The 12,023-nt window shown below is 49.3% G+C and overlaps 1 protein-coding gene across 1 annotated transcript in view; it reads right to left on the reverse strand.

Moving 5' to 3' along the window:
* Positions 1-4,102: 4,102 nt before the first annotated feature.
* The window catches only part of ID3 (inhibitor of DNA binding 3, dominant negative helix-loop-helix protein), a 13,124-nt gene continuing 5,203 nt past the window's right edge, over positions 4,103-12,023 (reverse strand). The window contains exon 4 of the transcript XR_001005838.1: positions 4,103-4,114. The gene's annotated coding sequence lies outside the window, so the exon portion shown is untranslated. The remainder of the gene's footprint in view (positions 4,115-12,023) is intronic.

The raw sequence follows: 12,023 nt of genomic DNA on the forward strand, positions 1-12,023 counted from the left end.
CCTCCCCCTATTCTTTCTCTTTCCTTTATTTCTCTTTTTTTAGAGATAAGAGTCTTGCTGTGTTGCCCAGGCTGGTCTCGAACTCCTACATTCAAGCAATCCTCCCACCTCAGCCTCCCAAAATGCTGGGATTACAAGAGTGAGCCACCATACCTGGCCTATAATTCACTTGCTCACCCACTGCTCTCCCCTACCCCCTGCCCCCTACACTACTACACCCCTGTGATTATTCCTTCCCAAACAAGCAGATCAAAACTGATGCTAAGAAGTCGGGCACAGTGGCTCACTCCTATAATCCCTGCACTTTGGGAGGCCAAGGCCAGAGGATGGCTTGAGTCTAGGAGTTCAAGACCAGCCTGGGCTACATAGCGAGACTCTGTCTTTACAAAAATATTTAAAAATTAGCTGGGCATGGTGGTGTATGCCTGTAGTCACAGCTCCTCAAGAGGCTGAGACTGGAGGATCTCTTCAGCCTAGGAGGTCACAGCTGCAATGAGCTGTGATTGTGTTACTGCATTCCAGCCTGGATGACAGAGGGAAACCCTATCTAAAAAAAAAAAAAAAACCAAAAAGAAGCTAATAGTTGCAAAGCAAGCACATTCATGCCCAGATCTGCTTAATTATCACAACAGCCCTATGAGGAAGCCACAATTAGCCCCACAGAACTGAGCCTGGGTGTAGTTCAATGATTATGCCTGAAGGACAGCTTGTGCGTCAGGGCCCTGAATTTTATTTGCTATGTGTGGATCACCTTTCTGAAGGCTCATAAACTTTCACACATATGATCCTCATATCACCCCCATGAGATGTATGCTATCATCACCCCCATTTTACAGATGAAGAAACTGAGACTCCAAGCATTTAGGTAACTTGCCCAAGGCCACGGGGCTGGTGACAGTAGAGGTGGTTTTGAGCCAGGGCTGTCTAGGTTCACCCTCGCAACCAATTTGTCATCCTTCCTCTGGATATTCTCTGGACACCTTGGCTTCAGCATGTGCAAGTAGGACAAGAAGACCCCCCTCACCGAGAGGTAGGAAGGATTAGATCTAATGTGTGTGTGTATCTGGACCACAGTAAATACCCAGGAAAAGAGGTCATCATTTGTGCTCCTCTCTGACAATTGCAGCAACTGGCCGCCAGAGGGGAGTCATGCACTGAAGACCTAAGCCCTTCCCAGGCCACTGGTTGAGAATTGTGCTGAGTCCTTTTTTCTCTATGCCCAAATGTGGGATCAAGGACACATCTCACCAGTGCGGAACCACAAGGGTCTTTTGACTCTTGCAAAAGAAATACAGCTTAGGCCTTAAACCCATCCAAGGCCCCTTTACCAACACCAATTCTGGGACTGGGAGGGTGGGGGAGATCCCTGTGGAGGGGGGTCCAGCTGTGTCCCATTTGGTGGTGGCAGTGCTAGGGGAGCGGCAATTATCAGTAATTCCCCTCCTGCTGGAGGCCGGGCTCCTGGAGGCACAGCTGCAGGGTGGGAGGCGGCAAGGAGGGTTTTGGAATTATCTCCCTAAGGGGTTTCCATGGTTACAGATGGATACAGGCAGCCCACTAGTCTGGGTCCTTTCTCCATATTGTCTCCTGGGGAGACAATGGGCTTTGGGGATGGGGTGGCATGCCACGCAGATCATTGCTAGAGCAGGGGCCGTGAGTGCCTGCTCTGTGAACCCCTGGACCCCAGCTGCTGGGACAGAAGGAGTTGGGCACAGGCATCAGCCTTGGTAACCGACTCCCTGCTTTGGGGTACAACATTACCGCTACAGAAACTCAGAGAGGCTGTCCACTGAGCCACTCAAGCAAATCTGAGGCTCCAAAACAGCCAAACTGCAGAGGCCTTCAGGTATTTAAAAAACACGCATTTTGGAGTCAGATAGTCATGTCATGATTCTGTCCCTTACTAGCTGTGTGACTTGGGCAAGTTATTTTACCTTCCTGAGTCTCCGTGTCCTTATCTGGAAAGTGGAACAACACCTACTTTTAAAATTGGTGTGAGGAAGGAATGAGCACAAAGCCTAGTGCCAAGAAGGTGCTCAGAGAGTTCCTAAGCTCAGGTGGGTTGATGGGGGGCCCTGGGATGTGGGACTGGCTCTTTACCCACTCTGTGGCCTTAGACAAGGCCCTTCTTATTTCTGGGTCTCAGCTGCTCCATCTATGACTTGGAGACTTTGAAAGGTTTATAAAGGATGAAAGCTACTCAGGAGACTGAGGTGGGAGGATCTCTTGAGTCCTGGATTCAAGACCTGCTTGGGTGACACAGTGAGACCCGCCCTGCCTCAAAAGAAAAGGAAGTACCTGGCCAGGCGTGGTGGCTCACACCTGTAATCCCAGCACTTTGGGAGACCAAAGTGGGCAGATCACTTGAGGTCAAGAGTTCGAGACCAGCCTGGCCAATGTGGTGAAACCCCGCCTAAATAAAAATACAAAAAAAAAATCCCAGGTGTGGTCACAGATGGAGCAGCTGAGACCCAGAAATAAGAAGGGCCTTGTCTAAGGCCACAGAGTGGGTAAAGAGCCAGTCCCACATCCCAGGGCCCCCCATCAACCCACCTGAGCTTAGGAACTCTCTGAGCACCTTCTTGGCACTAGGCTTTGTGCTCATTCCTTCCTCACACCAATTTTAAAAGTAGGTGTTGTTCCACTTTCCAGATAAGGACACGGAGACTCAGGAAGGTAAAATAACTTGCCTAAGTCACACAGCTAGTAAGGGACAGAATCATGACATGACTACCTGACTCCAAAATGCGTGCTTTTTAAATACCTGAAGGCCTCTGCAGTTTGGCTGTTTTGGAGCCTCAGATTTGCTTGAGTGGCTCAGTGTCTGTAGTCCCAGCTACTCCGAAAGCTGAGGCAGGAGAATTGCTTGAACCTTGGAGGTGGAGGTTGGAGTGAGCTGAGATCACGCCACTGCAGTCTAGGCTGGGCGACAGAGCAAGACTGTCTCAAAACAAAACAAACAAAAAAAGAAAGTACTTGGCCAAGTGCAGTGGCTCATACCTGTAATCCAAGCACTGTGGGAGGCTGAGGTAGGAGGATCACAAGGTCAGAAGTTCAAGACCAGCCTGGGAAACAAAGTAAGACCTCCTAATCTCTACAAAATTTTTTTTAAAAAGTAGCTGGGTGTGGTGGTGTGCACCTGCAGTCTCAGACTTGGGAGGCTGAGGTGGGAGGATCTCTTGAGCCCAGGAGTTTGAAGCTACAGTGAGCTATGATTACACCACTGCACTCCAGCCTGGCTGACAGAGTGAGACCCTGTCTCGGAAAGAAAAGAGGGGAGGGGAGGGGAGAAAAGAAAGGAGAGAGTTTGGGAAAACAGAAATCAAAACACTAACACAACAATCCCATCTTCTAGGACTTAAATACAGTTGGAATATATGCAACATGTGATCACAGGGGCACGTGGTATTTGTGTAAGTAGACTCTGGTGCTGTGGCGATTAAGGGAGATTTTTCTGAAGGAGGCAGGACTTAAGCTAGGCCTTGGAGAGTCTCAGAATTAGGAAATTATTCCAGAAAAATCTCCCACACTATGCCAAGGAGAAACAGAATCCCAGAGGGGCGAAGGGACTCAGCTCTCTGCCACTCAGTTTCAAATCTTTCCTAGTCACTGCCTTCTCCCCAAGGAGGGGTGTATGTACATGGGGAGGAAAGGAAGGAGTAAGCAAAAACCATTGTCAGTTATGTACCATTTATGGGACACCTTTACATGAGTCAAGTTAATCATAAGCTCCATTTTATAGGTAAGTAAACTACGGATTGCTCTAATTTTTATCCAACTGATTTGGCAAAACAATGTACATGTCCCAAGAATAAACTTTGTCTCCAGTATGGAATACAAAACTTCCCCAAGGGAAAGGTAAAACAATTCCTTCTTGTTTAAATCATCAGCAGAGAAAATCAAATCGTTTACACGTCTATTACTTGTCCTTCTATTAAGAGGCACGTAGCCGGGTGTGGTGGCCCACGCCTATAATCTCAGCACTTTGGGAAGCCGAGGTGGGTGGATCACAAGGTCAGGAGATCGAGACCATCCTGGCTAAACATGGTGAAACCCCATCTCTACTAAAAAAAAAAGAAAATACAAAAAATTAGCTGGGCGTGGCAGGGTGCGCCTATAGTCCCAGTTGCTGGGGAGGCTGAAGCAGGAGAATGGTGTGAACCCGGGAGGCGGAGCTTGCAGTGAGCCAAGATCGTGCCACTACACTCCAGCCTGGGCGACAGAGCAAGACTCCGTCTCAAAAAAAAAAAAAAAAGGCACTTGGCACAGAGCCTCGAACACAGTAAGTGTTCAGTAAATGAAAGTTGTTGTCACTGTCACTGCTATTATTAAATGTATTACTACATATTCAATGATGGGGATACAGAGGTCAATAAAACTCTCTCCCTGTAGTCCCAGCTACTCTGGAGGCTGACATGAGAGGATCCACTGAGCCCTGGGGGTGGAGGTTGCAGTGAGCCGAGATGGTGCCAGTGCACTCCAGCCTGGATGACAGAGTGAGACTCTGTCTCCAAAAAAAAAAAAAAAATAATAATAATAATAATAATAATAACTCCCTTCTGTCTTTGAGAAATTTAGCCTAGTGAGAGAAAAGGGGCTGCAAAAAAACTGATCTCTTACTTCCTGGACACACATATACCATCTCATTAAATTCTCCAAACAACCTTTTGAGGAAAGTTTTTTCTTTCTCATTTTAGAAATAAGGAAACTGAGGTTTAGTGGGCTCCATTGACTTACCCAGACATTGTAAAATATGAATAAAATATGAAATAAAATAGTGTTAGGAGACAAACACCTTTATTGGATTAACAGATACATCAAAAAGCAATAAAGTCTATTAATTATGTAAGGCACATAGAGCATAGCCCCATTTTATTTATTATTTTTACTTATTTATTCATTCATTTTTTTGAGATGGAGTCTTGAGCTGTCGCCCAGGCTGGAGTGCAGTGGCGCGATCTCAGCTCACTGCAAGCTCTGCCTCCTGGGTTCACGCCATTCTCCAGCTTCAGCCTCCCGAGTAGCTGGGACTACAAGAGCCCGCCACCATGCCCGGCTAATTTTTTTGTATTTTTTTAGTAGAGACGGGTTTTCACCGTGTTAGCCAGGATGGTCTTGATCTCCTGACCTCGTGATCCACCCGCTTCTGCCTCCCAAAGTGCTGGGATTACAGGCATGAGCCACCACGCCCGGCCAGCCCCATTTTCTTAAAAGACAGCTTTTACTGAGCTAAAAAAGGAGCCAGACTTTTGAGAGCTCTCATTTATGGGGCAACAGCGACATGCCAGGCATTTTCCATGTGTCTGTCAAATCCTCATAACCCCGAGAGGTAGGAACAGTTAGCTCCCTTTCAAAAGACAAAGCTGGGGTTCAGAGAAGTGAAGTTACATGGCCAGGGTTGCACAGCAAAGGAGGGCATCGAGTCAGGGCTGGGACCGAGGCTCTGACACTTGGGATAAGAGCTGGAGCCAGTCCTTTCTCCCAAGTCATGTTTGCCAAGAGGTTTGCCAAGGGCTATGCTGCCACTGTGAGCCAATCACCCTTTCCTGTCTCACTCCACGGAGCGTGATGAGTGGGCGGGAGACGGGACAGGCGGTTCTTCAGGGCAACAGGACTTGTTTCAGCCCATTTGGGAAGCAGCCCGGCGTAGCATGCCTTGTCAAAGTGTGTGTGTCTGCATGCATGTGTGCTCATGCATGCATATGTGTGACTGTGTGTGAAGTTGGCTGGGTGCCGTGTCTCACAAAGCCATGTGATAAAAATCTGGTACATCTTTCTGAAATGTCTGTTTTACTCAAAAAATAAAAATAAAAGAGAGAGAGACAACACAATTTTATATTAAAATACAGATGGCTACAGAATGTAAAAGAACACAAGCTTCACATGGTATGCTAAGATAATGAATGACAACTAGCATTTGGGGGCTGTGGTTCTTATTATGTGCCAGGCACTAATCTAAGAATTTTGTGTGGTAACTAAGCCTCACAACAACAACCATCTGTGTAAGGACCGTTAGCAGACACTGAGAACTTAAGTCACTTGTTCAAGTTGACACAGCTAGTACGTGAAAGAGCATGGGAACACAAAGCATTTCATTAGACAAATCTTAGAACGTCTCTACTATCCATTGTTTGTTCAATTAAAAGTTTGTAACAAGGGCCAGGCGCAGTGGCTCACGCCTGTAATCCCAGCACCTTGGGAGACCAAGGTGGGTGGATTACTTGAGGTCAGGAGTTCAAGACCAGCCTAGCCAACATGGAGAAACCCTGTCTCTACTAAAAATACAAAACCCCATCTCTGGTAAAAATACAAAAAATTAGCCGGTCATGGTGATGGGCGCCTGTAATCCCAGCTACTCGGGAGGCTAAGGCAGGAGAATTGCTTGAACCTGGGAGGTGGAGGTTGCAGTAAGCTGAGATTATGCCACTGCACTTCAGCCTGGGCAACAGAGCAAGACACCGTCTCAAAAAAAAAAAAAAAAAAAGTTTACAAGTACAGGTGAGGTGGTTCATACCTGTAATCCTAGCACTTTGGGAGGCCAAGGCAAGTGGATCGCTTCAGCCCAGGAATTTGAGACCAGCCTGGGCAATATGGCAAAACCTTGTCTCCATTAAAAATACAAAAATTAGCTGGGTGTGGCCAGGCACGGTGGCTCACACCTGTAATCCCAGCACTTTGGGAGGCCAAGGCGGGTGGATCACGAGGTCAGGAGATCAAGACCATCCTGGCTAACATAGTGAAACCCCATCTCTACTAAAAATACAAAAAATTAGCCGGGCATGGTGGCAGGCGCCTGTAGTCCCAGGTGCTGGGGAGGCTGAGGCAGTAGAATGGCGTGAACCCGGGAGGCAGAGCTTGCAGCAAGCCGAGATGGCGCCACTGTACTCCAGCCTGGGCGAAAGAGCGAGACTCCATCTCAAAAAAAAAAAAAAAAAATTAGCTGGGTGTGACGATGGGTACCTGTAGTCCCAGCAACTTGGGAGGCTGAGGTGGGAGGATCACTTGAGCCTAGAAGGCTGAGGTTGCAGTGAGTTGTGATCATGCCACTGCATTCCAGCCTGGATGACAGAGAGACACCCTGTCTCAAATGTAAAAAAATAAAAATAAAACAAAAAATTGTTTGAAAGTTTACAACAAGATTTATACACAAGGATGAGGATAAGAAGTAGCTGGCTCCAGCCAGGCACGGTGGCTCACGCCTGTAATCCCAGCACTTTGGGAGGCCGAGGCAGGTGGATCACTTGAGGTCAGGAGTTCAAGACTAGCATGGCCAACACGGTGAAACCCCATCTCTACTAAAAATACAAAAATTAGCCTGGCATGATGGTGTCTGCCTGTAATCCCAGCTATTCAGGAGGCTGAAGCACAAGAATCACTTGAATCTGGGAGGCAGAGGTTGCAGCGAGCCAAGATTGCACTACCGCACTCCAGCCTGGGTGACAGAGCAAGACTCTGTCTCAAAACAAAAACAAAAACAAAAACAAAGGCCGGGCATGGTGGCTCACACCTGTAATCCCAGCACTCTGGGAGGCCAAGGCAGGTGGATTACGAGGTCAGGAGATCGAGACCATCCTGGCTAACACGGTGAAACCCCTTCTATACTAAAAAAACAAAAAATTAGCCGGGTGTGGTGGTGGACACCTGCTGCAGTCCCAGCTACTCGGGAGGCTGAGGCAGGAGAATGGTGTGAACCTGGGAGGCAGAGCTTGCAGTGAGCCAAGATCGCGCCACTGCACTCCAGCCTGGGAGACAGAGCGAGACTCCGTCTCAAAAAAAAAAAAAAATAGTAGCTGGCTTCTCTTTTGCTTCCTGTTCGTGAAATTCTAAGGGCTGCCAGTTGGGAGCAGGTACTCTACCTCTGTTATCTTATTTAATTCCTACAACAGCCCTATGGGAGAGGTACCATTGAACAGATGAAAACCTGAGGCTCAGGGAGGTGGTGTCATGTAGCTGGTCACACAGCTAAGAGGTGGCAGAGAAGGATTTGAATGCAGGTCTGGTTGATCACGAAGCTGCTGCTCTTACCTACACAGTTACACCAACCCTGGCCTCCAGGTTCTCTGGCCTCTGGGTCACGTTCTTCCTCCCCACAACTCCTGTTCTCTTCAAGAGAGGGTAGTTTCATGAGTGAGCTGGTTCTGGGTCAGGCTGAGCCGGGCGAGGCTCACCACCTCTGAAACGCTGTCCCTTCAGCAGCCAAAAGCACACTTGTCATGAAATAATTACAAATTCCAACAATGAGAAAGTAGTAATTAGACATTGACTGGGAGCTTGAAGATCTGAATTTTTATCCCCAGTTCTGTGAAGGAATCTTTGCCTGAGTCACTTTCCCACTCTGGGACTCAGTTTCTCCATGTGTCAAATGAGTCTAGTAATGCTTCTTGAGTGCCTGCCATGTCCTGGCAGGCTTTTAGGTGCTTTACATTCAGTAAATCCACACACAACTCTGGATAGGGTTCTCACAGTATTACAAGAAGGAGACTGAGGCTGAGAGAGAGGAAGGAGTCTATACAGGGTGGCAGAGCTTGGGAGTGAAGGTGCAGGACCAGAGCTCTGCTTTTAGTCCCTGCACTGTTTATATTTATTCCCCAAGCCACTGGGCTGCGACGCTGATCAGATGCTGCCAGGCTGAGTGAAAGGGCTCTGCTCTACATACAGAGCGCCAATGCTGGACAGGAGTCCTGGGGTGCTGTGACTGGGTTATGCCAACCACATTGCCACCCTGGAAAGATGAAGAAGGAATAAGGCTAGGAATCTGACACCAAGCCCAGCAAACTCTGTGGTGGGAGTCATCTGGAGCCTACCAAGTACAGATGCTTTACATATGTCATCTAATTTAATCATCAATTCAACCATGTGAGGCTCAGACAGGATATATAACTTACCTGTGACCCGGCTCGGTGGTTCAGACCTGTAATCCCAGCACTTTGGGAAGCCAATGTGGGAGGACTGCTTGAGCCCAGGAGTTCCAGACCAGCCCAGACAACATACAAAAAAAAAAAAAAAAAAAAATTAGCCAGGCATGCTGGCGCACATCTGTAGTCCCAGCTACTCAGGAGGCTGAGGTGGAAGGATCAGTCGAGCCCGGGAGGTCACGGCTGCAGTAAGAGCAGTGATCATGCCACTGCACTCCTGCATGGGGAACAGATTGAGACCCTGTCTCAAAAAAACAAAAAGAAAACAAAACTCTTACCTGTGAGAGCACAGCTGGTAAATAACAAAGCTGAGGTTTCAACCAGTGTCTGTATGTTTCCCAGACTCACAGAGAGAAAGTAACAGGATTACTTCTGTGGCTGAAAGAGGCCAATTCTGCAGTACCCATCGGTTTGCACAAAGTTTCAAAACAGCTGCAGACATCCAAAGCACTGGGTAAGGAGGCCATCCTGGAGACTGTGGCTCTGACAGTTACTCCAGGGTGACATTTAGCAGGTCCCCTGACACCTATGAGCCCTGAGGTGGGTGAAATGGAAGTACCCCCCAACCAGTCCATGTTACCACATAGACTATAAAATGCTGCCCACTAGTGAATGGCCTCTTTTGAAACACTTTCTTGCCGCTCTCTTTGTATATGGAGTTGAACCTGCAGTGGAAAATGTGATTGACAGGGATTAACATCTAGGCCCCTTGGGGCCCACCTGGATGAACCCTCAGTGGAAGTTGGGATCATGAACACTCGATATGGACCCATTATAAGATCAGGTGGCCCCTGGCCCTGATGAAGAGAGTCAGGGTGGGTGTGGGGTGGGGAATGGAGCAATATGGTTGTCTGTTCTGATGGTCCTCAATGTCTCATCTCTTCCCTGCATAACCTACAGTGGCATGTCTTGAAACCCCTCTTTTTTTTTGGAGATGGAATCTCACTCTGTTGCCCAGACTGGAGTGCAGTGGCACAATCTCGGCTCACTGTAACCTCTGCCTCCTGGGTTCAAGGGATTCTCCTGCTGAGTAGCTGGGATTACAGGCACATGCCACCATGCCCAGCTAATTTCTGTATTGTTAGTAGAGACGAGGTTTCATCATGTTGGCCAGGCTCATCTTGAACTCCTGACCTCAGGTGATGTGCCCCCCTTGGCCTCCCAAAGTGCTGGGATTACAGGTGTAAGCCACCGCACCCGGCCCTGAAACCCTTTTTTTGATGCTAGAAATGGCATAGGCATAGGAGACCAGGCGCGGTAGCTCACACCTATAATCCCAGTACTTTGGGAGGCCGAGGCCAGCAGATCATGAGGTCAGGAGATGGAGACCATCCTGGCTAACACGCTGAAACCCCCTCTCTACTAAAAATTTTGTATTTTTAGTAGCCAGGCATGGTGGCAGGCGCCTGTAGTCCCAGCTACTCGGGAGGCTGAGGCAGAAGAATGGCGTGAACCCTGGAGGCAGAGCTTGCAGTGAGCTGACATCGCGCCACTGCACTCCAGCCTGGACAACAGTACAAGACTCTGTTAAAAAAAAAAGAAAAAAAGAAATGGCACAGGCATAGGAAACAAAACAAGATTCAGGAATAACTTGGATCAGTGAGTGGGCAGGTTATTTGGGGGAGTCTGCCGTGCCTTGGGTACCCTCATTGCCACACAAGGCACATTTTTAGCCCCAAACGGACCAATTGCCAGCTGGCCAGCGACCACCTCAACTCCGGGTAATGAGTTCCATATGTTTCCATAAGAGCCCAGCTAAGCTTTTCCCCAGCAGTTCTTACAGTGTTCTCTCCCTCCCCGCCTTCCAACTAGACACTTGGCCACCCTTGTTCCATTTGCTCCCAAGGACGGTGGCAGGGGGTTAGGTGGGCAATGACAAGAGACAACACTTTGGGAAGTCACCCTTCCCTGACTTCATTTTTGCAGATCCTCAAGCTAAGAGGCCTCTTGGCCTCCCCAGGCCTCTGCTGCCCCATCTCTAAAGTGGGAAAAGCAACCCTTACTCAGGGTAGGGAGAGCATCATGAAAAGAGCCTTGGGTAGGAAAGTGGGAGGCTGCTGTTCCAAACCCGACCTGAACACTAACTTGCTGTATCCCTGAGCAGGCTCCTGCTCCTCTCTGGGCTACATTTGTGACGTCTAACGGCCCTTCCTTCCATCCCTGACAGGTTTCAGACTCATAACAAATGACTCAGACAGCGAAGGAAGAACATCAACTTTCCTGGGTGGATCCAGGGTAGGGGTCCCCAGGAAGCCTACCGCCTCCCTACCCTGGCCACCCTCACTCTAAGCCCAGGCTCCCTTTGATGGGACTGGCCCAGTGAGAGTTTCTGCCTGCAGCATCGGGCACAAAGTAGAAGCAGGGTGGCAGCGCGGAGAGGCGGCGTCCCCCGATGGAAGGACAGCTCCACAGCTGAGAAAGTGGAGGTTGTGGGATGGGGGTGGGGGTGCCGGGGGCACCTATGATCATCCCCCAGCCACGGCAGGAGGTGAATATGAGTATATGAGTTCAAGGGACTTCAGATAACTCCTCCCTCCTTATCTGGTTTGTCAAAGATAACCCGCAAGTCCCGGTCTCAAGGTGTCTCACTACCCTGATCCCGACTGCCCACCGACCCTACCCAAAGACAGACGCACTAACCTTGGCCTCTGACACTGCCTACAGATGGACCCCACAGCCTGACTACCCACATTTATCCCAAAAGCCTGCCCCAGGCTGGCGAAACCCCAAATCCGACCACGCTCTGACCCCTGATCTCAGTCACAAAGAGACGCCGTGACCTTGCCACTGACTGACCCCTAACAGGAGAACTAATCAGAGAACAATTAAATTGCTCGACTCTGAGCAAAGCACCTCACGGAACAGAGGGGCGGAGGTGGGGAAGGAGACTCGAGAGGGCAGAGGCTTCCCGGAGGAGCCCAGCGGGCCTGGGGCCACACTCGGAAGGCCGGGAAGGCCCTGTGCAGGGCACATCGCAGGCGCTCGAGGAATGCGAGTTGCCTGAAAGAACGAAGGAAGGAAGGAACCGGGTGCGATCCAGGGCGGCCTCGAGGCTGGGGCAGGAAGCGGGTGGGGGTGTGCCGAGGCTGCAGCGGCCCAAGCGCAGCT

Source organism: Mandrillus leucophaeus, unplaced genomic scaffold (assembly GCF_000951045.1).
Source record: "Mandrillus leucophaeus isolate KB7577 unplaced genomic scaffold, Mleu.le_1.0 Scaffold185, whole genome shotgun sequence".
Lineage (NCBI taxonomy): Eukaryota > Metazoa > Chordata > Mammalia > Primates > Cercopithecidae > Mandrillus > Mandrillus leucophaeus.